Below are 17,378 nucleotides of genomic sequence, written 5' to 3' on the forward strand. Positions count from 1 at the left end.
TCCGGGAGGATATCCATACGGGAGTTCTCAACAATATTCAGGTTATACTGGAGTTACGACAAGTGGTTGGGTACCTATACTACCCCAACAACCAAGAGTTGTGTATTCTATGCAACAATGTGTACCTATGTCGAACATCCCGACAACACCAGCTATTGTAACAGTGTCACAAGTTCAAACGTTGCCTGTTGTATGTCAACCTCAGATTTCTCAGGTTGTAATGCAACAGCCCTTTGACCCTGCGACTCAACCACAATCGCCAACTGGTGGGGCGACACAGGTCCAAACGGGTACAATTACCCCACATCTTGGTCCGACGGTTAGTATAGCGCAACAGAGCATGGCTTCACAACCGTGGCTGGTGCAATACCAACAACCACAATTCCAACAAGTGTACCAAGGTTCTGAGCAGCAGATCTTTGTGAACAGTGGATAGCCGTACATTCAAAACGGTCAAAATCAACCACTTTACAGTGGTCAAGTCCACCAACCGTATCAGTCATACCAGCATCAACTACATTATGTTGGTATGCAAAGGCCAACTGCTCAGGCAATTCCATCGTATCCTGGGTATGCTTCACCTAACCTGAATCAACAGTTACCATTTGTGGCAACTTTAGAGTTACCCGATTTACACCGGTTAACAAACGATCCAATTGCTTACACCCCTTGCTGGCCAGCGATTCCTCACAAACTTCCTTCAGATATTCCTAAATTTAATGGAAATCCAGGTGAAGACCCATCGAATCATGTGATGACATTTCATCTATGGTGTTCATCAAACACCCTAAACGATGATTCGATATTGAATTGCCTAGAGCTTCGTTCGACAATTTCAGCACCTTAGCCACGACTTTCTTAACCCATTTTCAATTACCCATAAGGTATGAAATGGGAACGGAAATCTTAACCAACTTCAAACAGACAACGGCCACTCACATATCTAATCATATACATGAGTGGCGACGTCGTCGTAGGATGGTGAAAACGTACATTCCCGATCAGCTATTAGCTGAATGGTTTATCAAGTCGTTACTTCCTGCCATAACGGAAGATGTGGCAAAGGGAGGAGTCGTAACGGAAGAGCAAGTTATCGCTCGTGCGCAATATCTAGACTTGGTCTATACTCAGTCTGGCACGCTCTACGACAAAATACCTCACGCCCCTAGACCGGAATTTTCAATTCCTCCTCCTCCTAAATCAAACAATGACTCTCATGCCGGCGATGGCGTGATTGGCACGACGAACGCGAAATTGACAAAGGCTTCGTCCAAGAAAGCCCGTAAGATTTCAGATCAAAATGCAAAGGACGAAATTCTTGCTTCGGAAGTAAATGCCATATCAGCAGATAAAGGCAAAGAAACCAAACAACCAGGAAGTAAGAAGAAACAAAGCAAAGGGAAGAAGAAGAAACAAGGAGAGTCATCTCCTGAAAAAACTTCTTCAAACCCTCCTGGAGATAGGAAACAAAAATATCTATGCATGATATGTGACGAGGATCATCGGACTTTACAATGTCCATACAAAGCTGAGCTTAAAAGATTCTTTAAGAGTTCGCAAACCTCAGCTGTGTTAACTGATCCGTTTCCAAATCTTGGCACAAATCTGGTTGATAGTGGAAATGCTTCCTCGTCGCAAGTGCTAATGTTGTCGATTTCCAAGCAACAAAATGATGCTTTGATTTTGACAAGGAACAAAGATTACGGGAATCCGCAGCTGTCGAACGACAAGGGTAAAGATCAACCAAGTAGTTCGACAACAACTTCGACAGAAGTTGTACCACCCATCATTCCTGAATTAACGATAAAACCGCCAAAGGGAGTAGTACACAAGTCGACATTTAATCCTCGCACTAGAGCAGCGCAGCATTATAACATAGTGGAAGATTTGGCCCAATCGCCATCCGCTATGTCGACTCTTGAAGTACTACAAAATTGTCCATCCCAAAGGCAGGCTTTGTTATCGGCCATTGGTGGGGTTGATCCTAAGGATTCCAATCTTGTATCCTTCGACCACAAAGGATACGATCCTCAGTTACCAGCTCAACTAGCTTTCCTTATTCAAGTGAAAGCCCTCAACAAAACTGTTCACCGAACAATTATTGATGAGGGGGCATCTACATGTATTATGTCGATGAGTTGCTGGAAAACTTTAGGATCTCCAACCTTGTCGCGATCTTCGACGACATTAAAAGCATTCGACGGAAGGACATATACCCCATATGGTATCCTAAATAACTTGAAGGTTGAACTAGGGGGAAAAACAGTAGAAATAGATGTTGAAGTCATTGATGGAAATCTTGATTACAATATCTTGCTAGGAAGACCGTGGATATATGCCATGGCAGCTGTGGTGTCGACCTATTTTAGAAAGATCGCATTCCCCTTTCAAGGGGGGATTACGATCGTCGACCAACAAAACTTCCTCCCCAATGGTTCACAAGTTACAGGAAGCATTCCCATGATCCATGGAAGCCCCCATTCGCTTCAGAATATCGGAGTAGGCCTACTGAAAGATCCTATACTAATGGGAACTTTCGCTCTTCCACCTCCAATTGATTTGGCGGAAGTAGCATCGATAGGTACCTGCAATATGATATCTTCCACGAAGATCTCAGAAGACGATATCAACATGGATCATGCAATGGTTTTGCCCCCAAGCCCAATAGAAATATTGTAGCAATCAATGTTTCGGGCATGGGAGGCGAACCCAAATCAACGCTCATCAAGCGTTTGGGTAGATAGGTCTAGAGAATATGGTACCCCTTTAGATCCTTGGTCAAGAGTGCATGGAACCGACGAAGGAATTCTACAATCAATGTTGATTGAAGGGACACCATGGAATGATTGCCACCATCGTTCCCTTCTTCCAGAATATGAAGAAGATACTCAAGATGACCTTTATCACCCTTCAGTTTTTGAATTCCTATCAAATACTGTAAATACGGTGGATTCCGAGCGAAACTTATCCAATATTGAAGAGACTATAGCCATAAATATCTCGACTAAAACGAATGTTGTAGAGAATATTTATGTCGGCAAAGGTTGTTCTCCTTCAGAACTGGAAATATATAACGCTCTTTTTCGCGAGTTCAGAGATGTCTTTGCTTGGTCATATGATGAGATGCCAAGCATTGACTCGAGTATCGTTGAACGCGGAATTAAGATGTATCCAGATGTCAAACCGGTACGACAACGACTCAGGCAGGTGCACCCCAAGAAAGCCGCTGCCATTAAGGCGGAAGTTGAAAAACTTCTCCATGCTGGTTTCATCTACCCGGTTCCTCTAACCGATTGGGTATCGAATATTGTCCCTGTTATGAAGAAACAAGGGACAATTAGAGTGTGTGTCGATTATAGGGACGTAAACCAAGCTTGTCCAAAAGACAACTACCCTACACCCTTCATTGACCAGATAATTGATGAATGCGCCAAATGTGAAATCTTTTCATTCATGGATGGATTTTCCGGGTATAATCAAATAAATATCCGCCCACAGGACCAGTCAAAGACTGCATTCATTTGTCCATGGGGCACATTCGCATATCGAAAATTACCCTTTGGTTTAAAGAACGCAGGGGTGACGTTTCAGAGGGCAATGAATTATGCCTTCCATGACATCAAAAACATCGTTCAACCATACCTCGACGACCTTCCGGCTCATTCGCGAAAGCGGACTGATCATCCGCAACATTTAAGAGCGATATTTCTACGTTGCCGACACTACAAGATACGACTCAATCCGCACAAATGTGTATTTTGCGTCAGTTCTGGTCATTTACTTGGCTTTGTAGTCTCCAAGGATGGGATTCGTCTCGACCCTTGCAAGGTCCAGGCAATCATCAGTTTGCCTCCACCTTTGAATTTGCTTCAGATTGAGAAACTCCAAGGGAAAGCAAGCTTTCTGAGGAGGTTCATTCCAAATTATGCAGAACTTGCTAAAGGTTATACACGTCTTTTGAAAAAGGAGGTGCCCTTCGTTTGGGATCAGGTTGCGCAAGCTTCCTTTGATGCTTTAAAGGATTCCTTAATAAAAGCATCATTAATGTACGCCCCCGATTATCAAAGAGATTTTAACCTGTATCTGGCTGCAGCAGATACAACCATCGCAATGGTTTTAGTTCAAGAAGTCGACGGAATTGAACACCCTATATATTATTTAAGTAGAAACTTAAATGATACAGAAAGCAAATATTCTTATGTTGAAAAACTAGCGCTTACAGCTGTTCAAGAGATACAAAGGTTTCGACATTATGTCCTCTTTCGGAAAACTACCATTCTGTCAGATTGCAACCCCATGACTTATATATTGTCACGACAGTTGCTGGGGGGCAAATATTCAAAATGGATAGCAATCCTTCAAGAGTTTGATCTGGAATTTGTGAAATCCAAATCAAAGAAAGCCCTAGTTTTCGCAGAATTATTGTGCGATCTCCCATCGTCGTCCAACGATGAAATATCCGAAGAATCAATCGTGGACGAGAATTTGTTTCTGATATCTACAAGCAATGAGTGGTATGGAGATATAATAATTTATCTCCAAACCCAAAAGTTCAGGCCAAATACCTCTCACTCTGAACAAAAACGTATACGATACCAAGCAAAAGACTACATGATCGTCGGTGACACGCTTTACCGTCGTGGTATCGATACAGTTCTGAGGAGGTGCCTCACCCATGAGGAGGCCGAAAAATCCCTGAATGAGTCTCATTCAGGCGCATGTTGGGGGCATCAATCTGAATATGCCACAGCACAAAAAATCTTACGAGCAGGATACTTCTGGCCAACCATGTTCAAAGATTGCATAACCGCAGTCAGAAGTTGCCATGCTTGTCAAATTTTTGATAGCAAAACCAGAAAACCACCCGCACCTTTATAGCCAATAGTAGTTGTTGGGCCTTTCGCCAAATGGGGCATCGATTTCATGACATGTAACCCCACCTCGACCAGGGGGCATGGGTATATTATAGTTGCTGTTGACTATTTTACCAAATGGGCCGAGGCGATGCCTACATTAGATAACACTGGTGAAACAACTGCCCTTTTCTTTTTCAATCATGTAGTCGCCAGGTTCGACGTACCACAGGCTATAGTCATGGATCATGGATCGCATTTTCGCAATCACATGATGGTTGAATTAGCTACCAAGCTAGGGCTATCTCACGACAGCTCTACCCCGTATTATCCGCAAGCCAACGGACAAGTTGAAGCGATCAACAAGGTCCTGAAGCGTATGTTGCAAAGGATGATCGGAATTCACAAAAGAAGGTGGCACCTAATCCTGTACTCAGCCTTGTGGGCTTACTGAACATCGGTAAGGAATGCGACCGGGTTCACACCTTTCCAACTGGTATATGGCCTAGAAGCAGTCTTACCAGTCCAGTGCGAAATCTCGTCTCTTAAACTCGCAATCGATCTCCTCCCCGGAACTTCAGAAGAAGAAGCCTGTTTCTTGGAATTAATCCAATTGGATGAAACCCATCGTGATGCCGCTTTGGCTAATGAAGCCCATAAGAAATGAGTTAAGGCGCAGTTCGACAAAAATGTCAAACCCCGTGTCTTCTCAGAAGGTGACTTGGTCTTGCTTTACGACCAAGAATCCGATAAATTGGGAGCAGGTAAATTTAATTCTTTATGGATGGGCCCCTATATTGTTAAACGAGTGTTAGAAAAAGGAGCCTACGAGTTAATGTATTATGATGGAATTCCACTGGTGCAACCTCGTAATGGGTTGTACCTCAAGCGTTACTATGCTTAAATAGTGACCAATATGCATGCACCTCGATTTGCGTTATTATGCTGGGGGCATGCAAACTTATCATCGAGCAGTTTTAGCGCATAGTTCATGCTCATTAAAAAATAAACATAAGATCGAGCAAGTGTTTCAATCCGTGTTTAAGCTCGTTAAAAAATGAACTACCCGGTAAATAACCACCGTGAATGTAACATTATCAGCCATTAAAGCCTTGGTCGTGTTTGCACCGTCACCTCCACTTTTCCATTGGCCGATCATTCACCTCCATTTGATTGTTTACCCGTTTTGAGGAACAGCTGCGAAGAGTGATTTCACTAGCCATCCTTGTGACACTGCCGTGATTGGAAAATTCCAACCCTTACCTGGAATCAGCTGCTACCCGTTTTATCACTCGTTCCTCAAAAGACGAGTCTTCTTTAAGCTCTTTTCATCTGACTCGTAAAATATGAAAAGATTGCCGAGTTTTGGCCTTCCAGCTCATTAAAGTGACCGGAAGTGCTATCCCTCCTCTAGATTTTAATCTTTTTGGACCTGAGGGATTATTGCACAAAAATATCGAGCGCTTGTTTTGTTCGGCTCGTTAAAACTATCGAAAATTCATCCCTTCTGTATTGTTTTATACTTTTTCGGACTTAAGGGATTAGATGACGAAAAAGGAATTTTGGAGTTATCTTTACGTACCTTTTCAGACTCTCTAAAAATGAAAAGGACCGAGTTATCTTTGTCGTTAGACTCGTTAAAAAACATTAATAGCGACAAACTTGTCTTTAGACGAGAACGAGTTTCACTATCGCTAGGCTCGTTAAAACATAGCGATAGGTTTGCCCGAAGGGCAAATTATAGAACAAGCATATGTTATCCTCCTCAAGCTTGACAAAAATAAAGAGGTACTGGTCAGAAATGACTGGGGAAAAATTGGGAAGAAACTCAAGGAACTTTTATTGGTAGCAAGTCGCTCTTGAACATGACACTTCCACTCTGTGCCTGAGTCGGGTTGGGTTGTTTCATTCACCGGTCACATCACCATGGTCTCGCCGTACCATCCACCTTTGGGGTAAACGCTACCGATCCATCACACAAGTGTCGCCGATATGTTCAAGAGAAGTCATCCAGAGAAGTCAACCGTGTCCCATCCACTACCATACATTATCCCTCATCCTTTCATGACCGCCACCCTGAACCATATATCATCAGATCGTTTTCACCTCCATCAAAATCATTTGCTCCGTTCCGTGTCACTGATGTGGGATACATTAAGGCCCTCCTTTGATGGATCGCTTCTTGTCGACATCAGCTCATTATCCAAGAAGTTGATCTAGGAACACCCCCTTCAGTACTTTGAAGCTTGCATGCCTTAATGGCAAGTTTCTCACTTCCGACGACAGGTATACATCAATGACCTTCGACCGAAAGATTTTGCATGGTGTTCGACGCCAAGTCCTTTATTCACACCACGTGAATTGTACTGTAGTATCTTGAGGGTCATTATCATTATCGATGATTCCTCTCGCGCTTGTTAACAGTTTACATCATTGACTGGTAATCAAGCGATGTCTTTCCATGTTCGACTTCAGAACATTTCTCACATGGATCGACTTGTACTTAGAGTGAAGATCGGATGAGATTGAAGACCCCGGATCTAGTTTCATCCATCTGGGCTACGATATATATTCAGAAAAAATAAAGACATTGACATGTACAGCATTGCAGCACAGATAATCATCCTACCAAAAGGATGATGATTTCATCAAATTCATCAGTCTACCATCAGACGATTGTCTGTCCTATGTACAGAAAAATGAATTTATAAAGCTGAGCATGGGAATGCCTGCCTCAGCTAGATCATGAAAGCAGTATGAAAAATAATGTATTGTATTGTATCTTATTACAGGTCTCCTCCTAGCATTGGAAGAACTTCGGATCCTCCTAATAAAGCATTTCACCCGATAAACGGCCTCATACTTTAGGGGGCAACTGTTATAGACATTTTTGTGCCTTACAGCATTGAGCATGAAATGTCCATAATCCAAGGGATCCAAAGTCCCTAAAAGAGTTGTTCCTGCCCCTAAAGGAACAAGGTCAACCAATGACAGCTTCTCCCAGAAGTTCTCCACCAAAAACCACTCAGAAACAGTCAATTCAGGATCAATTCAGAGGCTCCACTAGCTGCCTACGTTGAAATGCAGAGGTTACACTAGCTAGGTGCATTGCAACGCAAGTGGAAGCACTACCAGGGTGCGCTGACCGGGAAATGACAAATGGCAAGCTCATTCAACGAGGTGGAAAGACCCTGGAAGCTTCCAGAATCTTCTCCAATGACACTTGCCTCAATGAATTCGACTAGTGATGAGTAAGAGGTTCTCAACCTCCAAGTGGAAGCAAGAACTGACAGAGAGAAGCCACAAGTCAAAACATAAGCTAACTCATCCTCTCTGCTTACATCTATATATGGATCTCTCACCCAGAGGTTCAGGAGGCTGGAATTTTGTACTTTGCAGAGAATTGCTGTTGGTTTGAGATTGAGATTAGTACATTGGGTGATTTATGCTTTGTTGGAGGAGAGGAAGGGATTCCTTTGCTGGGAGGTAGATGTTGTATCGAGACTCACTTGGTTGTATCTCCTCTTGAACTTTATTATCATATCAATAAAGCTATTTGAGTTTCTCCTATATGCTTGTATGTCAATGATGCTTTGTTATACTTGCTTATTTAGTTTATATCTGATCCTAAACTAGTTATGAATGTAAATCCATGTCTTTTGTGTAGTTTTCCTCTCTTGTGATCTTGCAGGGACTTGGTGAAGCTGGACCAGTGAAAGAGCAGGAAGCGGGAAGCGAACAAAAGAGAGAGTGATTGGATCGACAAACTAGCGGAAGACACCGGTTAGTTACATCCTTCTTTCTCTATTTACATCTCATAAAGAAGAATACTCAGATAGTTTTCCTTGTTTGTTGCTAAGGCACTATCACACCTTAGAGTGGGATAGGGGCGTTCTGAATTGGATACTTTTCCCAACAACAGACAGCAAGCCCAAGAGATAAGAAAGACGCAATTTTTGGACAGCGTATCCTCAGCCGACTCCAACAGTCATAAAGTCAACAGTTTTTGACTATTTTGGACAGCTAAGGCACTGAAGAGTTACTACAGCATTTACTTTCTCAGCTACCATGCTCCAAAAGTTGGCACGATATTAATGGAACATTTATTTCATGAGCTAGATATTTTCTTATGTAAATTATGTATATATACCTCCCCTGGCAGCGTATAAGGGGTTGGTGATTTTCATTCTGAGGCAAATGTATTGTATACTTTCATATTATCTAATGAAAAAGGCTGGAAAAGCTCAGTGATATCCTGAATGTTTGATGTCTTGGTGATGCTATGTGTGCTGTTGCAAAACTCCTGTGCTGTCTGATGGAACAATAAGTTTTCTTGATCTATGTTTTGTCTTCTTATGTTTATCTAAATCATTTACATGTTTCACTAATCTAGCAGTAGGGAAAAGGAATAGTACAGGAACTGTTTGACTACACCTTGTGCTCAATCTCTATTGCTGTAAATGTTTTCTTCAGAATTGACCATGAACATGAATTCTTAATTGCTCATGTTTTCATTAATTCTATAAATATGAATGTTATGTAGAAATTCTTCACTGCTTCTAAATAATATTCTCACTGTTCTCCATACCAGTTTGTTGAAAGATTCTTAATTGCCTTTCATGCCCTGGTTACATCACATTTAATCACAGATTTAAAGAATTGTTTCTTAGACACTTATCTGGCTCTGCAGCATCACTATGGTAACAACACAGACATATCAAGCAGCTCAAGCATCACTGACTCCATGCCCAATGGCCTAGAACACCCTGGCAAGCACATATATATCTTGACTGAAATCACCATCCAGCAAATTCCTAAACAAAACCTTAAGTGTTATAACTAGCCTAAAATCTTACACAAACAAAGTTAAATCATAAAGAGAGAGCCCTCTCTAGTCACAGGTAGGCTAGAACCTGTGGCCAAAAGATTGGTTAGTGGTTACCTCGGCCATATTCCCTTGGGAGTCAAAGGGAACAACCTGAGTGATAACATAATTGGCGACTCCACTGGGGACAGAGCATATTTTCAGCTGCTGTCTATTCTTAGACAGTGGTTCCAAAAGCTTAAGCAGTCCCTTAAAATAGTTCTAAAAACAGCCCCAAAAAATACCAAAAACAAGTTCAGAAGCTGGCTCCTAAGAAGAGAACTAGGCACACCAGGTCAAATCCTGACCCAAATCCCCCACCTGTTTTTGATAATCCAAATCTCATCCCTAAAACTCTTAGAAACCAGAAGGAACCAGAACAATCTCCTGAAGCTAGCCCTGAGGCAGTTCAGCAAAGTCTTATCCCAACCCCTACTAAGCCATCTGTTCACCTTCATACAAGTCATTCTTCACCCTCTTCATCATCCACTTCACAGAGCATATTGTCCACACCCAACACACAGACTGTTGTTGTTATCCCTGTTATCCCGCTTATTCCCCCAAATATGGCTAACCGTTATGCACCACTTCAGTTACCTGCTAATCCTGGGGCTATGCCTCAGGACTACCAAAGCAAGGTTACTTATTTTGATGGGACTGGTACATACACTGCTTTACAGCATACTAAGAAAATGCAAGATTACTTTGAGAACTATGAGATAGATGATGATGATGTAAGGATGAAAATTTTTGTCCAAAGTCTGACAGGTGAAGTAAGAACCTAGTTCAGGGCTCTGACCCCAAATTCAATAGTTGATTCGGGTGCCCTTTATCAGTCCTTTTTAAACCGATGGGAAAAGAAAAAGGACCCTCTGCACATTCTATCTGAATATGACACCATAAGAATAGGCCCACAAGAATCTGTCCTGGACTATTGCACTAGATTCAATACTATCTATAATGCCATACCTCAAAACCTTAGACCTCCACCTGATTTAGCATTGATTAAATTCCCTGATGGCTTTGATGTTGATATGGCATATCAACTGAGAGAAAGAGCCCCTGCAACTCTAGCAGACATGCAAAACATAGCTGTTAGTGTAGAGGCAAACCTAATTGCCAAAAGAAACCGGGCCAGAACTGAAAGGAGGACTACTTTCAAAGAAGAACCCTAATCATTTGAGCAAAAGCTAGATGCAATCATCAAAGGGATGGACAGACTTGGAGACAGGGTAGAAACCATAGAAAGAAAATCATCATGGGAAGGTAAAACAAGCAATATTAGAAACCCAAACTTCAGAAACAATCAAAATCCTAATGTTGGTAGGACTGATCCTGACCAGCATGTCAGACCTCCTTTTCAAGAGAATTATGCTGAGGCTTCAACATCGAGTGAACCTAGTGAAGATCCTCACATCAATCTAATGGGTTTGGACAGTGAAAATCAAGTCTTTTTGACACAAGAAGACCAAGAGGTTTACAATGACAATCAATTCCACATTAAGTCAGGAGAATCTTTCGACTTTAAAGAAGGATATGATGCAGCTGTGTATGAGGTGCACAAACAGTACAAACTAAGGAGTAGAACAATAGATGTACCTACACCCCTCAAACCAAAGGATAATAAACAACCAAAAAAGATCAATGAAAATACTACTCTCCCCAAATCAGCTGACAGCTCAAAATCACCGGCCACAGAAGTAACTGTGGAGGACATTTCAGAACAACAGTCCTCTCAAAATCAGCCAGGTTTGCCCCATCAATCAAAGACAAAGGCAGATACTCCCATAGGAAACAAACATGGCACCAGTGTCACTCAAAAGGATCCTAACTATGAGCAGAAGACCCGTGATAACTCAGCCGAAAAGGAAAAATCTGCAGCACTAAATGCCAAAATTCAAATGGAAAAACCTTTCAACTTGGAAACAGAAATTAGTAAGCTAAAAATATCAGTGCCTCTTTCAAAACTAGCCAAACATGACATATACAGACAGCAGATTAACAAATCACTCCAAATATCAGACAATAAAGATGTTGTGAATGTCCTAGATGATCAACCAGAATTGTTGTTCGGACCTGAGGTTAATGGAAAAAAAGAGAATGGAGGGGTGCCACCCTTTTATGTCAGTCTAAACGTTCATGATAAGATCCTACATAATGCAATGTTTGATTCTGGGGCCTCACACAACTTAATGCCCAAATCTGTGATGGAAAAACTTGACCTAGACATCACAAGACCCTACAAAGATCTATTCTCATTTGATTCAAGCCAAGTCAGGTGTTTAGGTCTGATTAAAGACTTATGTGTCTCCCTAGTTCAATTCCCAACCAAAACTATCTTGATGGATGTAGTGGTAGCTGACATACCCCCTAAATATGGCATGCTCTTGTCCAGATCTTGGGGGGCCAAACTCCAAGGATCCTTGCAATTAGATATGTCCTATGCAACTATCTCTGTCTTTGGGCAGCCAAAGAGATTATACCGGGAGACTTTGATGAAATATGTGGTAAGCAGTCAAGACAAGCCCCAAAACTTCCCAATCTACTCAATACACTCCGACATGGATACCTTTATTCTCTACAATGCTGACATCTGTCACAAAGCCTATTCGGAACTATTAATGACAGTACAGACCGAGGAGTTAGATGAGAAATGTATTTGTAAATGTTGGAAATAATACTGAGAGGGGGGGGGTGAATCAGTATTATCAGATCAATAAAACTTTTTCAATACTCAGAAACATATACGCTACTTCAGTTAAGTGAACCAGCGTGTACACGCTACTGTGTCAAAAGCAACCAGCGTATAACCAGAAAACTTATGATTCAGTTAGTTTATCTTCAGTAAATGCATCAAGACATTATTAACCATATTAAAAGTAAACAGGTGCAGTATAACAGAACAGATCATCACACAAAAGCCACACACATGAACACCATGATATAAGGTGGAAACCCAATGTGGGTGAAAACCACCTGCTGCAAGTCGTCTCTATCTTTCTTTAATAAGAAACTTCAGTTTACAATCTTTTGTACTGGTGCAGCCTTATACCAGTACGCAGGTTACAACTTACAGAAGGCTACAACCTTCTCTCGTTTTCAAACTCTCCTGGAAGGGAGCTCCAACCCCTTTGCTCTTGTACTAGCTAAGATACTAGTACATAGGTGCTGGCCTACAATCTTCTTTCCTTCAGGTACCACTTTTCATCAATTTTCAGACTGGATACTCCTGAAGCACAACATTTCAATCTGAAGACCACGATTCACTTTTCATACCAAATCATAGAAGCACAAAACAACCAATACTAGCATCATCAAACTTTGAATCACTGAACCACTGAAACCCTGTCAACACCCAGTCACCAGAACACAGAGCAGACTACAGAACCTTGCAATAACAGACAGACCCAACTGCAACCCCAAAAATTAAGCTTCAAAAGATATACGCTACATCAATGAAACAAACCCGCGTATACACGCGCTTTTACCGAAGCCAATCTGCGTACAGATCTAAAAATAATTTTTCATAACTTGCAGCTGTACCAGTCATCAGTCATACTCAGAACATAACATTGCGTCAGTATGCAGATCTAAAAATATGCGTAATCAATCATATACCGATAGTTCATTTTAAACAATTTGATCCCGATCTATCCTTCCATCAACCGATGTGATCTCTCCTTAGCTCAGATCAAGCAATGTATCATCAACCCAAAACCTGCATACTAGATCTCTTTCTTCATTAGATATTCAAGACTTTTTCGATACTCTAGCCTAATGATCTTCTTCTCCTTATATAGCATTAGGCCCTCCTCAATACCACGGGCCAAAACCATAGTAATACAATACCATCAACTTCAAAACTCGGGATCAACACGACTGTCGAGATACCTTGGTCCAAAAACATAGGCTCAAGTACCGAGGACTAACTACCACGGACCAAAGGGAAGCTTCTCGACATGTACGCTCTTTTCTGTTCATGAAACTGCGTGTATACGCGACTTCGTATATAGCAAGCCTGCGTATCCGCGACTTAGTATATAGTGTACCGGCGTGTATACGCATCTTGGGCTTAATGAACCTGCGTATATGAAATTTCTCTTCATTCTTGTAGTCTGGACTGAGATCTGTCATCAAAGAGAGTTGCCATCAAGGACAACACCTGTACCGTAGCACCACACCTGTGCCAAAATGCCAACAATCTCCCCCTTTGGACTTGATGGCAACCCCAAGATCCTTAGAATCATTCTCCCCCTTTGTCATCAAGGGCAAATGGCTGTGCTCCCCCTGTGAATGTGCTGATATCTCTGCTCTGCTGTGCTGAACATGCTCCCCCTGACTGTAGGCAAGATCTGCAAAAGATGTTCTTCAAAAAGAACCAAGACTTATACATCATAAAGGACCTTCCTATCACCAAAAGACTCAATACATACATCCATACTCCCAAACAAAAGGGGATACATCAGAAATTTACATATAACAACCAATTACATTACATCATTCATCCCAGGCATAGTGGGGAAACCAACATAGGCCGTTACATGACCTTGACACCATAGAAGAGATATCACAAAAGAGATACATGACACAGAGATGAAAGAACTAGACCAAGACTTATGAAAGTCACCAGCAGCATCTGATAATCATCTTTTTAGATCAGCAACCAAGATTTCCTTTTGTGCTCCTTCTTCAACAATAGTTGTGAACTAGGACCAAAAGCATCTAAATGCCAACAATGCTTTATTAGACTCTATGCTGCTCCCCCTGAAACTGTGCCTGAAGGACTCTGTCATACCCATCTCAGAACTTCTCCAACCAGAATCTGCTCTTGCTGTTCAGAACTCCATATACGCGACTTCACCTGTATAAATCAGCGTATGTACGCAGATATCCTTTTTACAACACGTGTACACCAACTTTTCTTTAGAACAGACAAGCTTCAACAGCAGGATGAAGCATCAACTACTCCCAGCTTCTGTCTGAGATATTCAAAAGTCTCCCTGGGCAGTGGTTTTGTGAGAATATCAGCAACTTGTTCTTTAGAAGGAACATACTCCAACTTGACCTTTTGTTCAAGCACTTGTTCCCGGAGGAAGTGATACTTGATTGGTATGTGCTTGGTCTTTGAATGCATGACTGGATTCTTTGAAATGTTGATTGCACTTGTATTATCACATAAGATAGAGACAGGTGGAGTGCAAGTGATTTGAAAATCCTGCAAGGTCTGCATCATCCAAAGAAGTTGTGTGCAACAAGATGCCGCAGCCACATATTCTGCTTCAGCTGTAGATAAAGCAATCGAACTCTGTTTCTTGCTGAACCAAGATACTAATCTGGAACCCATGAAGAATGCACTACCACTTGTGCTTTTCCTGTCATCCACACTTCCGGCCCAATCTGCATCTGTGTAAGCATGAAGAGTGAGATCTGTATCTCTAGGATACCATAGGCCATAGTTTTGAGTCCCTTGAAGATACTTGAAGATTCTTTTGACTGCCTGAAGATGAGTTTCCTTTGGGTTGGCTTGAAATCTTCCAACAATTCCTACTGCATGCATAATGTCTGGTCAGGTACCTGTCAAATAAAGCAAACTCCCAATCATGGATCTATAAGTTGGTTGATGAACTGCTGCTGATTCATCATTTGTATTGAGGCTGCATCCTGTAACCATGGGGGTACATACTGGCTCTAAATCTTCCATGCCATACTTCTTCAAGATCTGCTTGAGGTACTTGGTTTGAGACAAGAAAATACCTCCTTCATTTTGTTGGATTTGCAATCCAAGAAAGTATGTCAATTCTCCAAGTAATGACATTTCAAATTCTTTCTGCATAACCAAGGCAAAGTTTTGACTCATAGCCTCTTCATTGCTGCCAAAGATAATATCATCTACATACACAACAAGTATTAGCAATTTGTTATTTTCAACTTTCATATAGAGATTGCTATCTACTGATCCTTTTGAAAAGCCTTGTTGGTGAAGATATTTGTCCAACCGATAGTACCAAGCCCTTGGAGCTTGTTTGAGACCATAGAGAGCCTTTTTCAATCTGCATACAAGGTTTGGATCATTCCCAAGAATGAAACCATATGGCTGCTCAATGTATACTTCTTCTTCTAAGTCTCCATTCAGAAAGGCTGATTTCACGTCCATTTGAAATACCTTGAAGTTTTGAAAACTTGAGAGAGCAAGGAACATTCGGATGGCCTCAAGTCTTGCAACAGGAGCAAAGGTCTCTTCAAAATCTATTCCTTCTTGCTGTGCATACCCTTTACAAACAAGTCTAGCCTTGTTTCTAATTACTTCTCCATTTTCATTCAATTTATTTTTGAAGACCCATTTTGTCCCTATGACATTCTTATCTTTTGGTCTAGGAATCAATTCCCAAGTGTTGTTCTTTTCGATCTGCTCAAGTTCTTCATCCATTGCTTTGACCCAACATTCATCTTTGCATGCCTCTTTCACATTTTGTGGTTCAGTGGAAGAGAGTAATGCCAAATAGCTTGAAGCTTCTGCAATTATTCTTCTTGTTTGTACTCCTCCTTCTTTCTGTCCCACAATCTGAGATTCTGGATGATTCTTCTGGACATATCTGGATGGAGTCTTCTCTTCTATTCTTGTCTGCTCCTCTGGTTCTTCTTGAGGTTCTTCTTCATCATTCTGTCTTTGAGGGTAGCCTTCATCTTCTTCGATGTCTTCATGATGAACTTGCCTAGGAATGTATCCCTTCTCATCAACCACAACATCAATGCTGTCAACAATTCTGCCAAGTCTTTTATTGTAGCACTTGTATGCTTTGCTATGTGGAGAATAACCAAGAAGAATGCCTTCGTCTGCTCTTGGTTCAAGTTTTCCAAGTTGCTCATCAGTATTCTTAATATAACATTTGCTCCCAAAGATTTTGAAGTGCTTCACCGAAGGAGTCTTACCACACCAGAGCTCATGAGGAGTTTGAGTGCTGTTTACTCAGACATTTGTTTTGTTGAGAATAATAACTGCAGCATGTGCAGCTTCACCCCAGAAAGTTGCGGGAGTACCTGATTCATCAAGCATAGCACGAGACATTTGTTGGATTGTTCTGTTCATTCTTTCCACAACTCCATTTTGCTGAGGAGTTCTAGCCGTAGAGAATTCTCTTCTTATCCCATGTTCTTCACAGAAATCGAAAAATTCATTTGAGGTAAACTCCCCACCTCTGTCAGATATGAGGCACTTAATCTTATGTCCTGATTCATTTTCAGCCAAGGCTTTGAACGATTTGAATTTTTCGAATGCTTCATCTTTATGCTTCATAAGTGCTAACCAAACAAACCTAGAGAAATTGTCAATGAATAATATCAAATATTCTTCTCCTCGAGGTGTTCTTTTTCTGAATGGACCACATGTATCTGTATGTACTAGCTCAAGAGGCATGCTAGCTGATCCTTCCTTCTCAGGAAAATTAGTTCTGGTTTGCTTTCCAAACTGACTTGATTTGCATATGGTGTTGTCTGGAATTTTGATATCTGGAAGATCACGAACTACCTGATATTTGCATGCTTTCCTTATTTGTGGAAAGCTTAGATGCCCCAACCTCCGATGCCATAGCCAGTGTTCATCATTCTTGCTCAAATAACATTGTTGTTGTCTTTCTTCAAATATGTATAGATTATTTGGAGTC

Source organism: Pinus tabuliformis, chromosome 7 (genome assembly GCF_031772625.1).
Source record: "Pinus tabuliformis cultivar Carrire ecotype Pingquan chromosome 7, CPIR1, whole genome shotgun sequence".
Lineage (NCBI taxonomy): Eukaryota > Viridiplantae > Streptophyta > Pinopsida > Pinales > Pinaceae > Pinus > Pinus tabuliformis.